The sequence below is a fragment of the Tympanuchus pallidicinctus genome, unplaced genomic scaffold, assembly GCF_026119805.1.
Source record: "Tympanuchus pallidicinctus isolate F22 unplaced genomic scaffold, pur_lepc_1.0 scaffold21, whole genome shotgun sequence".
In the NCBI taxonomy this organism is placed as follows: Eukaryota; Metazoa; Chordata; class Aves; order Galliformes; family Phasianidae; genus Tympanuchus; species Tympanuchus pallidicinctus.
This window is the reverse complement of record NW_026294733.1, coordinates 4,869,994-4,889,098: the sequence shown is the minus strand read 5'-3', so window position 1 is coordinate 4,889,098 and position 19,105 is coordinate 4,869,994. Positions and strand designations below refer to the sequence as shown.

Sequence of the window (19,105 nt, the reverse complement as noted above, 5' to 3'; positions counted from 1 at the left end):
ATACATACAGACTGCTGCTCAAGCCTGTCCTGCTAATGCCTATCCCACACAAAAGATGGTGCCTGGGCTGGGGTTTAGCCATTTCTCTCACACCAGAGCAGTTCAAAGCAGACTGCAAGCTTGGCCAGAAGTTTATAGTTTCCTAGCAACCAGTATCTCAGGCAGCTGAAGGAAAATGCTTTGACATGGCATTTTTGCCCTGCTTGTGTCAAAGCTACGTTAGCCATCCTGTTTCCCACCAGGCCTGCCTGGTAGCAGGGCGGCCCATACAAGATGAGATGGTCTCCAGAGCTCCTTGCGAAAGAGGCTCTCGCACAAGGAAGCCAGGGACTCCGGCCCATGATCTTAACTGCACCCTGACAGACACAAGAAAACACAAATATTGGGAGAGTAAATTAAAGTTGCAGCACAGGCTGATCCTCGCCCAGGGCTCTCTCTGGTAGGCCCAGGACATGATGTTGTGCCTCAGGTCCGGGTCAGTGCAGAAGCACCCATAAGGTGCATTGGGACCAGACACTGTGCAATGTGCTGCAATGGAGCAGGGTCTGGGTTTCCCAGAGTTTTCCTCATGACAGAATGCTTCCTCTATGCGCTTTGTTGCCTCTGTGGCTGAGAAGGGTGAATAAAACAACTCAGTATGACTTAGAAAAATAACGTTGTCTGCAAGGTATTTGGTGAAGAAGGACAAAGATGCTGCAAGTGTGTGAGGAATGTGCACACAGAGCTGGCTCCAGCCTCGAAGGAAGCTGCAGCTGTGTTAGCCCGAGAGACCGAGGTTCTCCAAAAGCAAGCTGTGGAGCTGACAGAAGATGACTATTCACCTGAGGCTTAAGGCACCCTTTGCTTTCCATTGTTTTCTCTATAACTGTAGCCAACACAGTGCCCCCACACCTTGCTACAGGATGCAGAGTAAGATGAACTGGTCATCCTAACTATAGTGGAAATGCTAAGTAATGACCTGAAGCAGTGATGGAGCACCTGGAGGGAGGGCAGGGCCTACCCAAGGGAGCTCAGGTGCATGCAATGCAGCTGAGTGACTGGAAAGATCTTGGCTCAATCCCTTCCCAGACCACATTTAAGGGTTGGCAGTAGAGGTGAGGGTATCTGACTGGACATCCCTGTCTACCTGTGACCTCCTGAAGGTAAGCAGTTTTTATTATTATTATTTCTGTACTCACACCTGTTGCATTTATGTAAATCTGCAACTCTGCTGTTATTGCTGCGCTTTCCGTCTGTTACACCCACTGTAGCCATGGCACAATTATCCCATGGAGATGGTCCCATTGCTCAACTCTAGTGATTAGGACCCTTTTCTGGCTGGTAATGTACCAGTTTAGGAAAGACACTATGCAGTGCTTTGCCTCAATTTCCTCATATGAAAGATGGGAGGAAAAGCAGCTTGTCTATGCAGAAGGGGAAGGATCATTACTGTGTGTCCTGTGCATAAAGAAGAGAGCCATAAAACAATCAGGAACTATGATTGACTTTATCTTGGTTTTGATACACAACCAGTCAAAGCTTTTTCCCTTCCTAGCACCTGCAGCAGATCCACACTCCTTTGAGCTCAGTCTTAGTGCCACCCACATCTGAGCCTCACTGGAGCTGGAAAGAATGCTGAATGGAGCAGCCCCTCAAGCCACTCTGGGAGGTGAGAGCTCTTCCAGTGCCCTCCTCAACCACAGCTCTGTGAGCCATTCCAGCACAGCAAGGAGCTGCCACCACATACCTTCCTTGGGATTGAGGCCATCAACCTGCTGCATGCTCCAACAATCCAGACATCCACTGAGCTTCCTCCTGCCAGCCTTGGTAATGGTTACGATGTTTTTGTCGCTTTCCTCTGTTGGTGCATTCCCAGGCTCAGCCTGGTTTGGGAGAGGCAGTTCTACAAGTAAACCCGCAACAATGGGTAGAGTCTTAGCAGACACCTTGACTTCCCTCTTGCCCACATTTTGATTCTCATCCAAGCTGGCAGCTCTCTGCCCTCACAGCCACCTGCAGGAGCTCCTCTCCTCCGTAGTGCTGTGCCAGCAAAGCAGCTCAAGAGCATTAACACCCAGGGCAGCAGTTATCCAAAGAAATGTTCTCCCTTTCTTTTCTTTTTCTCTCACATCTGTTCTTTTCTTTCCCTTCTCTGCTTTTTACCTCACTGTGCATGCTGAAAAAAGCAATAAATCTGAGCAGCAGTCCCCAAAGGTTGCTGTAACTCTGCATGCCCTTCCTATTGAATTTAGGCACTGTGTGCATGGCTCCAGCAAGCTTGCAGCCTGCTGACCCGGCCACTAACAGCTATGGTTGTGTCAGCCACAAACAATTAGAGTTTAAGAGCAGGTATGGCAGCCATACCTATAATCACTAAGCACTGAGAAAGCTTTCTTGCTACAAAGGTGGCAGGAATAATCAGAGTGCTTTAAGAAGCACAGGAGAGATCTGAAGACAGCTTACTGGGCTTTGATTTCCTTTCTATTTAGGGTTATAGCCTCACTTACAACAATAGAGAAGTCACATCAGGAACTCAGCTTTCTTGGGAGAAAATAAGGTTCTAGGCATTTTCTGAGCCTAAAAATTCAAAACAAGTAAATGCTAAAGATCAGACATGAAGAGATGCTCTGAAGAATCCTTTCTCACAAGAAGGCATAGGGTCAGTGATATGGGAAAGCAGTCCCAGAGATGTGCTACTCTGCCCAATCTCACACTGTGTCTGAAGGCTTCTGCATACTCATGTCAGCTTTTATTTCCCCATGTCTCTCTGTTTTCTTCTCCACAGCTGCCTGTCTCAGCTTCCTTTCCCCATCCCTGCTCGCTCAGCCGAGGTGCAGCAGGCAAAGGAGCGTGCAGAGCACACCTCACAGCTGGGTTTGGGTGGTGTTTGGTGGTGGGGTTTGAGACGTAACATGGCAGCAGAGAATGAACATCAGCAGAGGACATCACCACAGACCATTCTTGATGAAGAAAGTCAAAATAACATTATCTACTTTTTGAGCTCTGAGAACCCAGACATTAACCGTGCTTCCTTCCTGTAGGAGCTGTATTTTAGTCCCAACACTGTGACCTCAGAGAACAAAACCTCAGGGTCAGACACTCACAGTAGAGCTTTACAGAGCTGCTGCCACAGGCTTGCTGATGCTGGAGGGCAGTTATTGTCCAAACTTCACACTTCTAACCCAGCAGCTGGAGAGTTGAATCTTAGTTTTCTCACTATGATTTGTCTTCCATGTCCTCTAAATAGACAGAGAGTCTCTCTGAACCCCAAGTATGGGGACACAAGAAGCAGACTGATGCTGCAAGTGGACAGATGAGCCTCACCTAGCTGCTAACTGAGTGGAAGCTGCTTGTGGGAACGCAGTGCTATGGCATCTCTGATTTGGGCCGTGCAAACCCACTTAAGCTGTGATCTGTGACAATCCCAGCCACTGAATTTTGCCACTGTAGGAATGGGAAGGAGTTGAGGAGCAAATGGTGACTTCAGCGGACATCTGGATTTTTGCAAAGCATCTCAGTGCGTCTCTCTCTGCTGTGTCAGAAGTCTGGCGCTTAAACTGCTCTTATCTCGATTTTCGATAGCCCAGGTGCTTCCTTGTATTCATGTGACAGAGCATGAAAACTGCAGAGCACCGTTTTTCATCCCACCACAGCTGCTGACAGCTCAGCTGCCTCCTGCTTTGAGCTGGAACTGTCATGTTTGGCCCAAAGCAATACAGTGCTGCCACTCACAGCTCAGTTGTCAGCACCGTGCTGCCTCCTGCTCTGCACATTAATTCCTGCTTAAGCCTTGTGGCACTTGTTTGTTTTCCTCTATTCTTTGCCTATGAATGCATTTGCTGGTGTGGTAAGGTCAGCATGCAGATATCACACAGTGCCCTGTCCCAGCACAGGAGAAGGAACAGTGCCCTGTAGTCTGCCCCAGCCTTCCTGTTTCAATCTGTTTTTACAGTCATATCCCACCAGGAGAACAGCTGATCTGATTGTCCAGGTTGTTCTTCTATCTTAGGCTTCTGTCGAGCAAAGGAGCAAAAGGTTTGGGCTGAAAAAGCTATTTACTGCTTATCTGTGCTTCTGAGACAGCTTCTTGGAGCTGCCAAACCATCAAATGGGGGCTTTCATATAGCCCAGCTTAGGTATTCTCATTGAGAAGCTCCAGGTTTGAGCTCTCAGGGAGATGCGTTTGACTGATTTGTGCTTTTTCTTCAGCAAATCCATGCTTGTTTCACTCCTTCCTTCTTTTTAAGCTTTTAATCACAGCGTTTTAGGAAAAATTCCTTGTGAATACATACAACCACTTTAGCTCTTTTTCTCAGCTGGCATTAATTCTAAAAATAATGGAGGAACTTTGTCTGTTAATTAAAACTAATGACTTTATAGAATTGCAGATGTGTTAAACTTGGAAAGATTTGCATTGGAGACCAATAGGAACAGACAATTTGCAAGTCTGAATAATGAAGGAAATTGCATTGAAATGGATATACTCAGGTTGCTGGAAGCCTCTCCCGCTACTGGAAGTTGCAAAGAGAATTAGTTGTGGCCATTGGTTCTTATAGTTTGTGTTTAACCCATGTTTCAGAGGTGCGTCTGGGAATATTGCCCTTATATCTTGCAAAATGGGGAAGGGGCATTTTCCCCTTCAAGGTAAAATCAGATGCAAGCCATTGCAATGATTACCACTTGTATTTTTCCTAACTGCTTCCAGATTAAGCCTACTCATTTTTGCAGACATAAGAAGTCCAGCTGGATGGTTTGTGCTCATCACTCCTCTACCAGCAATAAGAGCTCTGCTGCCTTTAATGTCACACCCAGCTGCAGAGAACTACATTGAAATTGTTGGTTCTCTAGAGGGTAGTTGGGAATGACAGCACTTATTCTCCCTGGGACTCTGGTGATGGAGTGGGATCCCAGTGCCCAGAATGTGTTCAGGGAGCTGCACCCAATCCCTGAGCTACCCGCAAGACCCTTTGCAGATGGGTGACACACAGCAATCAGAGCAGCAGCCAGCCATTCTGGTGTGAAAGGCAGTGGGTTCCTCATTGCTGGGGATTTGGAGGGATGCAGAGCTGTACCAGACAGAGCTCTCATTATTGGTGGGGTGCTGTGGTATTCAAGGACAACCCCACGTCCCAGGAGAACCAAGAAACCCACCACTGACTGCTGAGTCTCTTCCCTGCCTCATCTGCTAATGGCTAATGGGAGAGAATGGGGTGACATAGCTGCTGCAGTTGGAGGCCATTTCCAAGGGACAATTCAAGACTGTCTTGAGCAGAGTGAGGAGAAAACAAACACAGCAGTCTCTGACAGCATGAAAACATTGCGAAATGTCAACTATCTGCTCGCTACAGCTGCTGTGGGTGTCCTCCTGCAAACCGCAGCAGCAGAAAAAATAATGGCAGCAATACAGAGAGTAAAAAGCTCCTGCAAAGGGGAAGAAACCTTTATCAATATACACAGATTTCCCTGCGAGCTTTCCAGTTTACATAAGCTAAGGAGTGAAGGTTAGCTCGCATCTACTTTACTGAGATGCATCCTGAATCTATTCTGCAGGCTGCGCTCTCCCAGATGTTTCCGGTAGCTGGATGGTGGTCAGTCTGCTGCCTGCCTTTGCCAGCTGTGCAGCCTGCTCCTGCACTGCCAAATGTTTTGCCTGCAGACCGTATTTCCTCGTCTGGAGTTGGGTTTTCTTAATTACCCGCCTGTGTTCCTGCCTTACAGAAATTATTTGTTCCTGCCAGGCACTGAATCCAATGGTTATGGGAGGTGTTTATGTGGGAATAAAAATGGCAGGCTGACAAATCCCTAGTGGCAAAGTTTTCTCTGGTGGACTTTTCACACTGAAACAGAGGAAGATGAAGAGGGCTGGGATGAGAGCCAGCCGTCCAACTGCTGTTCTGAAAATTAGCTGTGCTTCTCTTTTCTGAGTAGCAGTTGTTAAGCTTGAATTTAGCACGGTGTCAAGTGTGGGTTTCATGATCTCAGCTTGTGCTCACCCTGAGCTGTTCTGGGGGGAGCTTGGCAGCACTCAGAAGGGACACAGGCACCACTGCTTCAGCTTTACTTATTCTGGTGCAAAGCTGTGCAAGCAGTTTAAATGCAGAGAATATTTCTAAGAAAACCGTGGGGTTTTCTTCCTTAGGGAGGTTGTAGATTTAAACTTATTTAATGAAAGCTGTGCTTCCTTAAGCCTTAAGGTGCCTTTCTGCATAAATATCAGATGACCAAAGTGTGGGTTCTAGACCAATTCCTGATGGCAGCCAAAGATGATATGCATGTTCATGGGGAGGCACAGAAGTGAGAACTGTGTTTGCTGAAACAACTAGGGAGGAAGGATGCCATGGTGTCCATTAAGAATTCAGCAGCTGAACTTCTGCATGGGTCTCAGAGCCATCTGGGGCTTTCACTCACTGACTTGTCTTCTTTCGCTTCTCCAAACTCACTGTAGCTCCTGACTTTTTGACACCGTGTGCGGTTTCTCTTCCAGTTTATTGCCCTGGGTGACACCAGTTGCTATTTTGTCACTCCTTCCTTGCCATCACGCTGTCTTATTAAGAGAGAAGCGTTTGCATGAATCAGTCAGAGAAGCATCTGCAGTCAAACTAACACACACAAGAGGTGGTAAATATTGACTCTTGTTGCTGTTAACTAGCCATGCCTCCAGCTGCATGGGAAAGGAGTGATAGCTGCATTGCTGAAGCTGATGACAGCTTGACTGACCTGGAGCTCGGGTTTATCTACTGGGGGACACACAGTAGTCACAGCTCCTGGGTTCTGCCTCCAGCTGGGCAGCATCCTCCCTCAGTGCTGCCCCAAGCACACAGCCAGGTGTCCTAAACTGTGGGCCCAGGGCTGGGCAGCAGCTGCTGGATGCTCGCAAGGAGCTGGCTGGCACCACAGCTTGGCTCTGCTCCTTATTTCCAGCTTGCTACTTCAATTAGAAGTAGCTAAATATACACAAGTGCTTTCCAAATATTATTTTCCATCTATGCAAGAGAAGAGGGATGCTATGCAGGCATGGAGGAGAGGTGTATATCTTGTCCTCTATTTGGGAGTGAGGGGAGGAAGGTCTGGATGAAATGAATTTGCTTCCAGATATAGCCCCTGCTACAAGGACTTCAGAAAGCTCTTTGAGGATCAGTCAACCTTTTGCTGCATGGTCTAAAGGGAAGTGACACAAACAAATAGAGATCCCAGCATAGTATGGCCTAGAAGCCCATTTCTCCGTCCTGTCTGCTTCACAATACGCAGCCAAACTCACTTTAATAATGCTCCTAAGAAGGCCAGAGTTGTCTCCTAGAAAGCAGAGAAGTTGTCTGGGTGACTGCTTCATATCAAGATGTCTGGGAGAGCTACCCAGAGGCACCCCCAGCTCCCATCATCTTTCTTGGTGTCAGCAGGTGTGGCATCCACTGCAAGGATGAGAAGTATATTTCACCTGTCCCAAAATACATGTTCCTTATTTGCAGGTGGAAGAAGCATCTTATCTTTACCTTTGTACAAGCAAAAGCTTGTCCTGAAAACTGACCTGTAGTGTCCTTCCAGGACTCGCTGCAGGTCATCTACACCAGCTTTGCATCAGCCCTGCTTTGAAAGCTATGTTCTCCCCTTACAATCCCAGGACAAACTCAGCGCGTGGTACAAATGTGTTCTGATGATTTAGGTGTGTGATGACTTTGTGTGTGATTTGGCGCATCATCCATCCTGTCGGCAGAAACATGCATTGAGAGCAGATGTTTCAAGCATTTTCTCCTTCTGAGAGCTAAAAAGAAAAAAAAAAAGCCTTAGGCATTGGGTAGAAATAGAAGGTATAAAACTTCCTTCCTAGACAACTTCAGAGAAAACAGAAAAACAAAACAGAAAAGCAGAAGTCGTGTTCTTCAAGCACGAAAGTTGTGTAGGAACTGGCTGCTGGCCTCACTGGTTGTGCTGAGACAACCCTGTGCAGGTGGAAATATTCTGGTGCCTGCATGTCTCAGCTTCTCAACGTGCAGACACATGACAGAGAGACCTTCAGCTCTCTTGAGCCCCCCGGTTGTGCACCACTGTAAACCAATGAAACTGGGATGGTGCAGTGAGTTGGAAGTTTGTTTGTGTCCCAGCCTGGAGGAAAGGAGGTGGCCCCTTCCAGAATGATTAGGAGATGGAAAGATATCAAATGCTTCCCCCAGAATAGCAGCTATTCCATAGCACAGGGCTTGGAGGCACAGTTCGGGTAAAAGCAGAAGGGAATGGCAGCATATAGTGAATTGCCTGATGCCAAGTGGAATTTTTCCAGCCGTGTTCGAGGAACTTGGGTCCAAGTCCTGCTTTGAAGGCCTCAGGTCAGAGGCTATATATAAACCACGCTGAATTTGCTGGCAACTAGGATGGGGTGGACAGTGCCCAGCACCTCCCTGCCCCGTCATCTTCTCTTGGAAAAGTTTATTTAAAGGTCTGAAAGTGCTTTCTGGTACAAAGGTAAAGATAAGATGCTTCTTCCACCTGCAAATAAGGAACATGTAGTTTGGGACAGGTGAAATATACTTCTCATCCTTGCAGACACCTGCTGACACCAAGAAAGTTGATGGGAGCTGGGGGTGCCTCTGGGTAGCTATCTCAGACATCTTCATTCTATTCCTTGGACAGACTAAAGTGTTTCTGACTTTCTTTGAGCCCTTCCTGAGCATCAGGCCTGCTCTGGAGGAGAGAACAGCCCTGGCTGCATGCCTCTATCTCTCCTGAAAGAGAGCATCCCATCGACACCATAATCATCAGCCACCAGCAGAGCAACCCCATGCAAATGCTGCTACTCACCATCACAACCCAGCCCCAGACCTACATGAAAACTTTATTTCCTGGACTGACTTCAAGCTTTAAGATGCACAGGCAGCCACACTGGGATGTAAAAGGCTGGCTGGATTACTCAGGCTTTGAGCACCATCTCCTGTCCTGTTGGCTCAGCTCCATCAGGGTACCAGCACATATTGCCTGCAGCCGACAAGCAGCAGAGATACAAGGGGTGGGCTGCTGACTGTGGTCCACAACCCTCCACACCTTTCCTGGGGCAGTACCATCATTTCTAGGCCATGATAAAGAGCCCTCGGGATTTCCTAGCACGAATTTGAGTCTCTTCACACAGGGGTCAGAACAGAGGGTGGGAGCAGAGGGAAGCTGCCTAGATTAATTCTGGAGTTCGCATCATCCTGACAGCCAGTTCTCCCAGCTCTGAAGTTCTGTCTCGTCAGTAAAGGAGGCCAGTGCTGCTTTCTGTGAGGAGCTTGTAATTACTCGGCCTCTTGGGAGCTGCAGCGTTTATCGCATTAGTAACAGCTTCAGCACAGAGGCATTTTCCTGGAGCTAAATGCCGCTCCGCTGTAACGCAATGCTCAGCTTTGGCAGGGGTCAGATTTGACGTCAGTGACACATACTGGCTCCGGTCCTGGCTGACATTGATGCCCATGCACCCTCCTGCCCTCGCCTTCCCTGCACCAAGCAGTCCCAGGAGGGAGCTGGAGCTGCGCTCAGGCCCACGTGCAGCTGCCACCTTCCTGCCTCATGCTCCATCTCCCCAGAGACATCCAACCATCGTCAGCTGGTGACTGTGCCCAAGTTCACATCCCCTCACTGCTCCACGCCGGTGCCACTGGAACCACAGAGCTGCTGATCACCAGAAAAAAGGGAGACAGCACAGCCAGGCTTGTGCCACATGGGACAGCCTGGGCCTGTGTCAGCCTTTGTGTGGCATGCTTCTCATGTAAACACGTTTCTGTGTGTGGATGCTGGCTCACTAACACCACCAGTTGCTCCAGCCAATGTGACGCCATCTGCTGGGGCCTGCAGACCTGATTCCTCCCTGGGGCTGGGTGGGAGCAGCTGCAGTGTCAATGCTTGGAGCTGAAGGCTGCTTGGGAGCCTTATCGTCAGAAATCCGCATCCCACCCACAGGAGGAATGGTAAGCCAGGTGAATCCTCCCTGTTTGTGAGTACATTCCCTGACCCAATGTGGCTCCTTCTGAGCTAAGGCATTCCCCATGCTTTCTGCCTCATGCAAGTACCAGCCAGGCTTTCGGTATGGATGTAGCATCCTTCCTCATAACTTCATCCTCTACCAGGTTCAACACTGTATATGGAGCAGTAGATGTGAATGAAGTTGCCTCAAAAGAGCTCTGTAAGAGCATCACCAGCCCAAGCTGTCCTTTCTTCCCTGCCCGAGGTGGATGTTTTTGATGGGTGAGGGCAGGACTGCTGCTTCGCACTGGCCTCACCAACTCATTCCTTGCAACTGAGCCTCGGCTTGGCCACCCAGAAAGTTTCTCACTGTGGGCCCTGCTTCACAGGGATACTGGGCTGGATGTGCCTCAAAGGGTCTACATATTTTACCAAGGATTTTCACAGGCCATCAGCCTATTTTTCAAACACAGCCTTGATAAAGGTCTCCATTTCCAGCAGCCTGACTCAGCTGCTGACCCTCTGGGAGGAGAAATCAAAGCCCTCAGCTTCTTCTCCCACAGCCATCTAAAGACAGGGCAGAGCAAAGATGGGAGACTTTATGTCAGCTGGCTTGTAGAACTGATGGACTGCTCTCTTGCCTGTCTCAACAAGATGAAGGCCATGCCAAAGTAGCCTTTGCCATGTAACATTTCCTTTAGTAGTACTGAACTCTTCAGTGCATCCAGTGCATCTCTGATCCTCTCACTCCCTCAAATGGAAAGGAGAAAACACAACCCATGGTGCCTTTATGAAACAAAATATCACAATATATAGAGATGATGATGTTACTTTGCTTGTGGCAATCTGTTTTCAGCTCCCTCTAATTTGGTAATAATGTTATAATTATACCAGCAATTACGAATGGTTTTGTCTTTATTTACTATAAGTATTTCCCCATCTCATACAATAATATGAACGTTGGCACAGTTTGGTGATTTTCTGCAGGAAACACAGAGCTGAAACACACTGCTAGGACAGATGTGTGCTGGGGAACAGGCAGTCCCTAAGGAATCCTCTCTGCTACCAGGGCTAACTACTGTGCAGTGCTGTCAGTAAAGCCAAATTTATTATTGCTTTAAATTCAAATAAACAATTCACACAGTAAGTTATTTAAGTAATAATTGCATAACCAAATCTAAAATTATATATTCCAGAGAGACATATACAGGGTAATTCTGATCATTACTGGGAAAAAAATAGCAACACGCCAGAAGAGCTAAAGCAGGGGGAAATACAGAGCCCCCAGAATAGCACCTATGAACCAGCTCTGTATTTTTAGCCTCCTGTGAGTCCAGGAGAGGACAGGACATGGGCAGAGACTCTGTGCCGTCAGCTGAGACCCACAGGGTCTGCCCTTGGGCAACTCCAAGCTGCAGACCTTCCCCATAACAGCACCAGAAAAGTTCTTGCATGGCAGCAGATGTTGTCCACACAACATGCCGAGCCAGCAAAGCTGTCTTGTCCATACATCTCTGTTTACAGCACAGCTGCATGGGCACAGCCAGCTCGGCTGGGTCAGCAGGATGTGCCAGGGGACACCTGGTTGGAGGCAGAGGAAAGAAGGGAAGAAATGCCATCCAGCGGATTTTCACCCGCTCTTGATTTGGAAATGCCACATCATCCTTAATGGTCTGTGTAATCAAAAAGTGCTTCACTCTGAACATGAAACCTCTTACAAAAGAAGCATCACTCTTGGCTAAAATGTCCAGAATCCCTGTGGTGCAGTAATAAATGAGATGAATGCAGGGATGTGGGAGCTTCTCATGTAACAGCTGAATGTGGATGCCAAAGTGCAAATATCTTGATTGCCTTGGAGCAAGCAGGCCGTGCCCACAGTTTTGATATATGAGTGGCCTCATGAAAACAAAGGCATAGCAGCATTGTGCTAGAAGCCAGGCAGAATCAGCAGCAGAGAGAGGTTTTTCAAACTCCATCCATTCTAACCAGAAGGCAGGCCTGCCCACACGAGTTTCCTGGGTGCCACAGATAAAGACACTTATACTGATTGCCAGAGGCACAAAGAAATGGGGAAACCATTCTGGTTATCATTCTGCTTCAAAGCTAACAAAAAGGCATTGCAGATCTCTAGTGCTGCAGAGCTGCAGCTAAGCAATGTAAAATTCATCCATGAAATCTAATAGCATGGCAAGAGAGGAACAGTTAGAAGCTCAGCTGTGCTGAGCAAATGTCAGGAGAAATAAGTTTGACTGTATTGAACATTGCTGCCCACATGTTCCCAAACTCATATAGCTGTGCCTACTTTCCAGAATGCCCTGTTTGTTTCTGCAGCATTGCAGCTCTGCTTCTCAGAGCCTCCTTCACACTGCCCCCTGCACACAGCGTGGCTGGAGGAGACTTGTGCATGCTCCTTTCTTGGTGCCAAGGACTGGCCAAGGTGGCTGGTCCACATTATAAATATGGCCCTGAACTAGTAGGTTTTTGCAAGCAGTTCACTTTTTACAATGAAGTAAGGATCAGAGCTTCTAGTTTTACCTATCAGTACTCATATCTATGTGGCCAGTTCAAAGAAGGGAACCTGCTCAGTGATGGGCAGTGAGTTACATAGCCTGCATTTGTAACAAACACCACCAAGCTCCAAAATGTGTCTTAGTACATCTGCTCTGTAAGTCTTTACTTAAAATTTTGGTGTACAGGTTGATTTCTGGAGCTCTGAGAACACAGCCAAAGCTGGAGTACCAATTCGAATACATCATATATCCTAAACTCCAGATCTGATCCTGAACATGCTCCAAAGTCAGTCCAGTCAAATTCAGGCAAATATTTCCCAAAATGACCCATGGCCCCAGAAGGTTTCCAGAGGTCTGTCAGCTTCTGCAACCTGCCTGTTTGTAGCTTTGCAACCTCTGACAACAGCTTGTCCTTACTCATACTCCAAGCAAACTGTTTTTAGCACAGGGATAGATGTGCCAGGTTGCTGGTGACTAATGGAGCCTCACCCCAATTAAACCAACACATACATCTGCTGAGGGTCACCAGAGATATCAGGAGCTCACTGCCTCCATAAGCTAAGTACCTGCTAGCACACATCCCTGCCCCAAGGCTGCTTCCAGCTTGCAGAAAGACAAATGGCCATGATAGGAAGCGGGAGGAAGGATAAGCATTAGGCACTGTGTCAAAGAAAGGGGTCTTAGGGTATGGGAAGGTCATTGGCCTGAAGGACAGGTAGAGAGAGTGGCTGTCAGCAAAGACCAAGGTGCAAAAAGCCAGAAGCAAGCTCTACTGTGGCACCAAAGCTGTTTTGCTCCATGTGCAAAACAGGCTGCATCCCAGGGCAGGGCACCAGGGAGCACAGCAGCTGGTGGGAGCAGCCCTGCTGCAGGGAGGTGTTCCCACATCTCGTGCTGAGACATCAGAAAGCTGTGCTGATGCTGCAGCTCCTTCCCCAAAGGGGACAGCGGTAGGTTTTAATTTCTGATGCTCAGAGATCTATTTTCAAAATATTTTTAGGAATTACATTCTCTTTGGCACCTGTGTCCCTCTGTTTGGTGAAAGTTATCCAACAACCGCAAAGTCATTGAGAGAATTAAAGAGAGAAAAAATATGTAAGTCTTATTTCCTTAAGATTAAAAACCCAACAGCCCTTTTTGAGATGTTCACCCCTCACGTGGAATTACAGGTTATAATTATTGTAGCTGTGTTCAGCTGACAATGTGAAACAGTCCAAGGCTGCTCTTAGTGCAGACATCACTCAGCTCTTAGAGCTGAGGCCTGAGACTACCAGGTACGCAAAGAGGTGATGCCAGGCCTCTTCCAGGCACTCATCTGGCCATGCAATGTCCCTCGCTGCATCTCCCTCCTCACAGCTGTGGAATACATGTCTGTGTACCTCCATGTGCAGCCTCCCAGAAAGGAACAAAATGCTCTCAGAAGAAGACATTCAGAGCAAAACAGGACCGAAGCCAGCACTAACCCTGGCAGCAAAACAAGCAGCCCTTCCTGTGATGGATGGAAAAGCAAGAAGGTCAATGTGGATTGAAAGAGCTTTCCAGTCCCTGGTCCTGGTGGCAGATGTCCAGCCCTGGTACACTGGGTGGTTTGTTCAGTGCCCAGTGTGGAAGGAGGGAGATGAAGAGTCAGGCAGTGAGCCATGAGCAGGGTTCTGTAACTCCTCAGTGCAGGTATTTGGGTACAGGAGAATGAAATCTTGCATGCATGGCTGCCCAGTGCAGGACTTGCTGTGACAGCTGGATAAGCGCTGTAGCACAGGAGGTTCTGATCAGCATCTGCCACCAAACAGCAGCAGAAGTAACCTCCCCTAATGAAAGGATGTCACTTAGGTCCAGGGCTCCACTCTGGGTTGCTCCCAAGTTGAATCCCTCTCTTATTTCACATTTAGGCGCTGTGATGAATTAATAATGGCAGAGCATTAATGGGCACACTGTTTTCTGTCGGTCCAGCCTGGCTCACATCACTCTGCTGCCTGCAGCAATCACTGCTAGCACACGGCTCCAACCATGAAATACAACACGGCCCCTGGAGGCTCAGTCTGTCCTGTACCTGATGCTTAGTTTGTGTGCTTGGCCCCAATAGATACTTTCCAGGCTACTGGGCCTGTGATGCTCTTGGCTTCTTGTCCAGCCCAAGCACAGTCACTGAAAAGTAGGGAGATAGAAAACAGCATGGTAATTTGAAATTATTTCAGTGCAGTGGTCTTAAGCCACCTCAACTTGTCCCTAGCCTGGGTTTTCTGACTGGCATGTGACTGGATGGAGTCCCATTGGTGGAATGGAGGGAATGCCCCACCACACCTAAACCTCAGTTGGAGAGTGCTGCAGTCACCAGGTTACAGCACAGGGCAATAAACAACATGGGAAGTAGGATAGTAATCCCAGGTCTGGCTCACTTATAGGCAGGGGAGACTGTGGGGAAGGCCTTGCTGCTTCCTCACTAATTATCCTGCCCTGTTGCATTGTCTGCTTGGCGCATACCCTTTCCTGAAGGCAATGAAGCATTAAGCATTTCATGAGCTAGAAGAACAAGGGAAGTGTATGAAGTGCTGCTGGCACTATATTCACAAGCACACAGAGGGAACAGAGTGATTTTTATTTTCCACCACACTTAGATGATTGTTATAAAGCTCTCAAAGATGCCTGGCACTGGGGGATGCAGCAGCAGGAAGAGTGATTGCAGAGCATCACTACAGGGTGGTCAGCGTCTTTGCAGGCTGTGATAAACAGCCCTGGGGGTGCCACTGGGAGCAGCTCCCTGCAGAACAAGCTGGACAAAAGGTATATGTTTCTTCTCTGTATTAAAACACATGGGAGATTGTTGGGCATAGTCTGCATTTGTATTTGCATTTACTGCATCTATTTTGCCCTCTGCTTTCTGTTCACCCATCATTTGTATGACACTGCGTAGCAAATGAGTGGGAAGCCCTGCAGTACTCCTTTATACAATCACTCTCTTCCTCTCCTGGTGTGTTGCGATGATAGAGACTTAATAAGTCTTTTTCAAACCATTGGAATTTATTTTACACAGTCCACGTAGCCTCTGGAGGAGAGGAATATGCATCCTGGAGTCTGAAAGGGACTCTGGGGCTAACTGAGGAGCAGCCCTTCTAATCCACTGCTCTTTAGAAATGGCAGTCCTTCATAATTCAGGATCTCTTCTGCCAAATCCAAACTGTATGCATCCAAAGTGACTTTAAATAAGCAATCCTGCAGCCACAAATAATGTATGGTGAGAAATAGCTGGTCATTTAGCAGTCCTCCTGTATGGTAACGATTGAATCACGGCCTGAACCACTGTCTGAGCACCTGGGGACCCAGTCAGCCCTGGGAGCACAGGTGAAGGCAATTCAGCTGTGTGACCAGAAGGGCTGCAGCCTGGCTGCACCTCATTTAAGGGCTGACTGCCACTGGGGTAGGTTCTCTGGTTGGAGATCCCTCCAATGTGGAGTTTTCCTTGTGAGCCTGGATCATCAGAGATGGGTGAGCACCTTTCCTTTGTAATGCATTTCTGTTGCATTTCAGTCCCTTTGCTATTGCATCTCCTGGATCACCGTTCCCCATGAAAGATCAGATCCCCAGAAAGATCAATCTTTCTGATTGTTATTCTTGCTCTTCCCATGTCCCACAGGAAGCACAGGCAGGTCACAACGTTCATTTGCTGACGCATCTGCACTGTTTTCTTTTCATCTCTCTTTTGTAAATAGCACTATTTGTGTGTCACTGAAGACAGGGGTGTCATAGGGCCTGTTGCCACCATGTCTCTCATTTTGATAGGAATCAGTTTCTGCACCAAGTGAAAACTAACCATTAGGCTCTTGGGATCGTTTCCTTCACAGCTTCGGCAGCTGCCAGTATCCTCCTGCTCCCCCCTGCTGAAGGGCAGGTTGTGTTCAGGCCCTTGAATGACCAGCTGGGTGGCTCATGGATCTGCTGATGTATTTGAGGTGTGCTGAAGGTACTGAGTGCCTCTACAGAAATGATGATAGCTTAGTGTTGCTGCATCCAGACTCTAAGGTTAAATGGAGATAGAGGAGAAAAAATTTAAACTGTTCGATGCTGTGGTTAAATTCAGGTATTGCACATTGAGGCTTTTAAGGTCTAAGCTCAGCTCTGCTATTAATCTGATACTGGCACAGAGGTTTGGCCAAGCTTCCTGACTGCTCTATCGATCTTTCCCAGTGGCAACAGCTGAACAACAGCTTGGAGCACTGTGGATTTGTTTGTTAATTTCTTTGTAGACCATCATGAAATTCATTTTCAGTTTAGTTTGTGGACCTAAGAAAGTTCCAGCAGTGATTTCAGAGCACACTGTGGATCTGAGGCACCTCCTAAGAAATGGGCTTGTCCTCTGTTCCTTCATTCTGTTCCTTTGGTCAGTTCTTCTGTGCCAAGAAAAGCAGTAACAGGAAAAAAAAAAAAAATTAATTCCTGATGTATTTATCAATTCATATGAAGGATGCAGCTCCCAAGATTAAAGAATATAATTTCCAGCTGATTAACTAATTATACAAGCTTGATATACGAGGTAGGTGTGCAGCAAGCACTGGCTGCCTCTGGTGAAACAATGTGAAAGCAGCCACAAACATGCTAGATTCTTGCAGGCTGGAAGACAAGGAAAATTGGAGTCAACAGTGGTTCTGTGTCCTGCGGTTTGCTGTGTCCAGATCTCCCAGCCTGGGCAGGATCTCTGACATGTGAAGCATCAGGCTGAACATCCCAACTTTTTTTTTTTTCCATCAGCTGAGGTGATAAAAATAATTGTATCAGTGCCCCATGGTAAAAAGTAATATGTGCATAGATGGAAGGAGTGGGTCTGGGTAGGAAAAACGTGGTCTTGTACCCTGCAGACAAGCAGTTGCCACTGACACACTTTGCAGATCTGTGATTGTGACTGTGTTAACCTAAAGCTTTCTGAAGAAAGCAGTGTTTCACAGCTGACAGCTGCGAGGCTGGTGAGGAATGATCTAGTACAAAACAGGCTGTGTAGCTTACTGTGTAACTGGGACTTGCTGAGTTCCATTCTCTGCAAGGGTAACTCTAAAGCATTTCTTATCACGACTCATAGGAGTCTGCTAAAGCCTGCCACCCCTTCCCTCCTACAAACCACCCCAATGGAGCAATCCCACTTCCTGCTGGCCAGCACCATTTGTAACCACCCCTGTGCTAACAAAAGTGCATTAATGTATTCATCCCATAAGCTGCAATAAACTAAATACAGCTGGGGACAAAAATTGAAAGACTTCTTACCAAACGGAGCAATTTCCTTATTAAAGATCTTTCAGAAAATGAAACCTGATGTGATTCAGCCTCCAGAAGAGGAGCAAATATTTATTACCAGTGGGGAATGTGAAGAGCGGGAGGTAATGTGTAGTTACACAGTATGGGCTATTCAGAGTCCATTCATTTTTTCTGTAATAAACACAACCTGGCAAGGAGTGTTTCTCTTGTGTCCCCTCTCCTTGTAAGCTCGGTTTCTTAGGAGGATTCTTTATGGCCTTTGAAAGGCTGTAAGAGTTCAGACTGCACAGCAGGGAGACCTGCAGAGACAGAGGGGGAAAAGCAGCAGAGGGAAAAGCCATGGGTGGAAACTGACTGAGAGGAGGGCAGTGGCTGGATAAATAATATCATATTAAGTAGAATTCAAGAGCCAGACCTGCCATGCTGTGTTAACAGAGGGTGAATAATTACAGGAGAGGTTAGAAGGTGAAAGCCTGTCTCCTGTAGGGAATGAGGAGAGGATAATAAGCTTAGCACACTCACAAAGGCAGCCAAGGAAATCTGACCCCTTATCACACGGTTATCTGTAGAGAAGTAGATGAGATTAGGCCCATAATGGGATTGGTGCCACATGAAGCTTTGCATTTCTGACGTCGCAAGGAGGTTACTGACACCAATCCCTGCTAATTTATTGAATTGCTGCAATAAAAATGCCTTCCCTACTGGAAATAGCAGAGAGTAACAGAATAAGCCTCTTGAGTAAAAGAGGATTCATTGCCTGAAGAGGATTTGCAGGGCAGCGCCGTTATTGAGTTAGCAGATTCGGAGGCAGCCAGCTGCTCCGAGAGGCAGAGCTGAATAATGATGCTCCCCCAACTGGCTCCTGCTGCCGTGCCAAGGAGGACCTGCTCCAAGAGGTCCCTTCATTTCTGGGCTGTGCTAGGACAGGATTTGGGGCAGGAGAAGGTCTTCGTGCTCCCCACTGTTCTCCTGGGTGCTCGTGATGCTAACCCCAAGATGGGTACCTCCGTGTTGGTTGGGTTCACCATCGCTCCTCCTCCTTCCTCCCCCCATTGCCTGCTGATCCTGCTGGGATCACAGACAGCACCAGATCCTCCTGAGTGGGATCACACAGGGTGCAAGGAAACCTCATGGCAAATGCCCCATCTCCCTACAGACACTTCCCCTCCTCTGAGCTTAAGATCTGCTTCACAGAGACCTTCTATTCGTTTGCAATGAACTTTTTATTATTTTCCCTGCTTGACATTTTCTCCCCACGATTTGTGAGCTTCTCATCCCCTGTGTGGCCTCAACACATTAGTATCCTGGGAGCTCGTGACAGCTATTGACAGAAAATATTGTTTAAGTGGTGGCGACTGATAAAGCACAGATGGAGATGGGTTGAAGTTGGCTGTAAACAATTATTGCATAAAAAGCATGTGATTACAGTAGTGCTTTGAGAGCAAGTC

The 19,105-nt window shown here is 47.5% G+C and overlaps 1 long non-coding RNA gene across 1 annotated transcript; it reads left to right on the top strand.

Moving 5' to 3' along the window:
• The first annotated feature begins 1,104 nt into the window (after positions 1-1,104).
• LOC128081667 (uncharacterized) lies at positions 1,105-6,424 on the top strand. The gene is made up of 3 exons (XR_008207315.1): positions 1,105-1,142; positions 1,535-1,806; positions 4,708-6,424. It is a non-coding gene; the product is annotated as an uncharacterized LOC128081667 (long non-coding RNA).
• Positions 6,425-19,105: the final 12,681 nt, after the last annotated feature.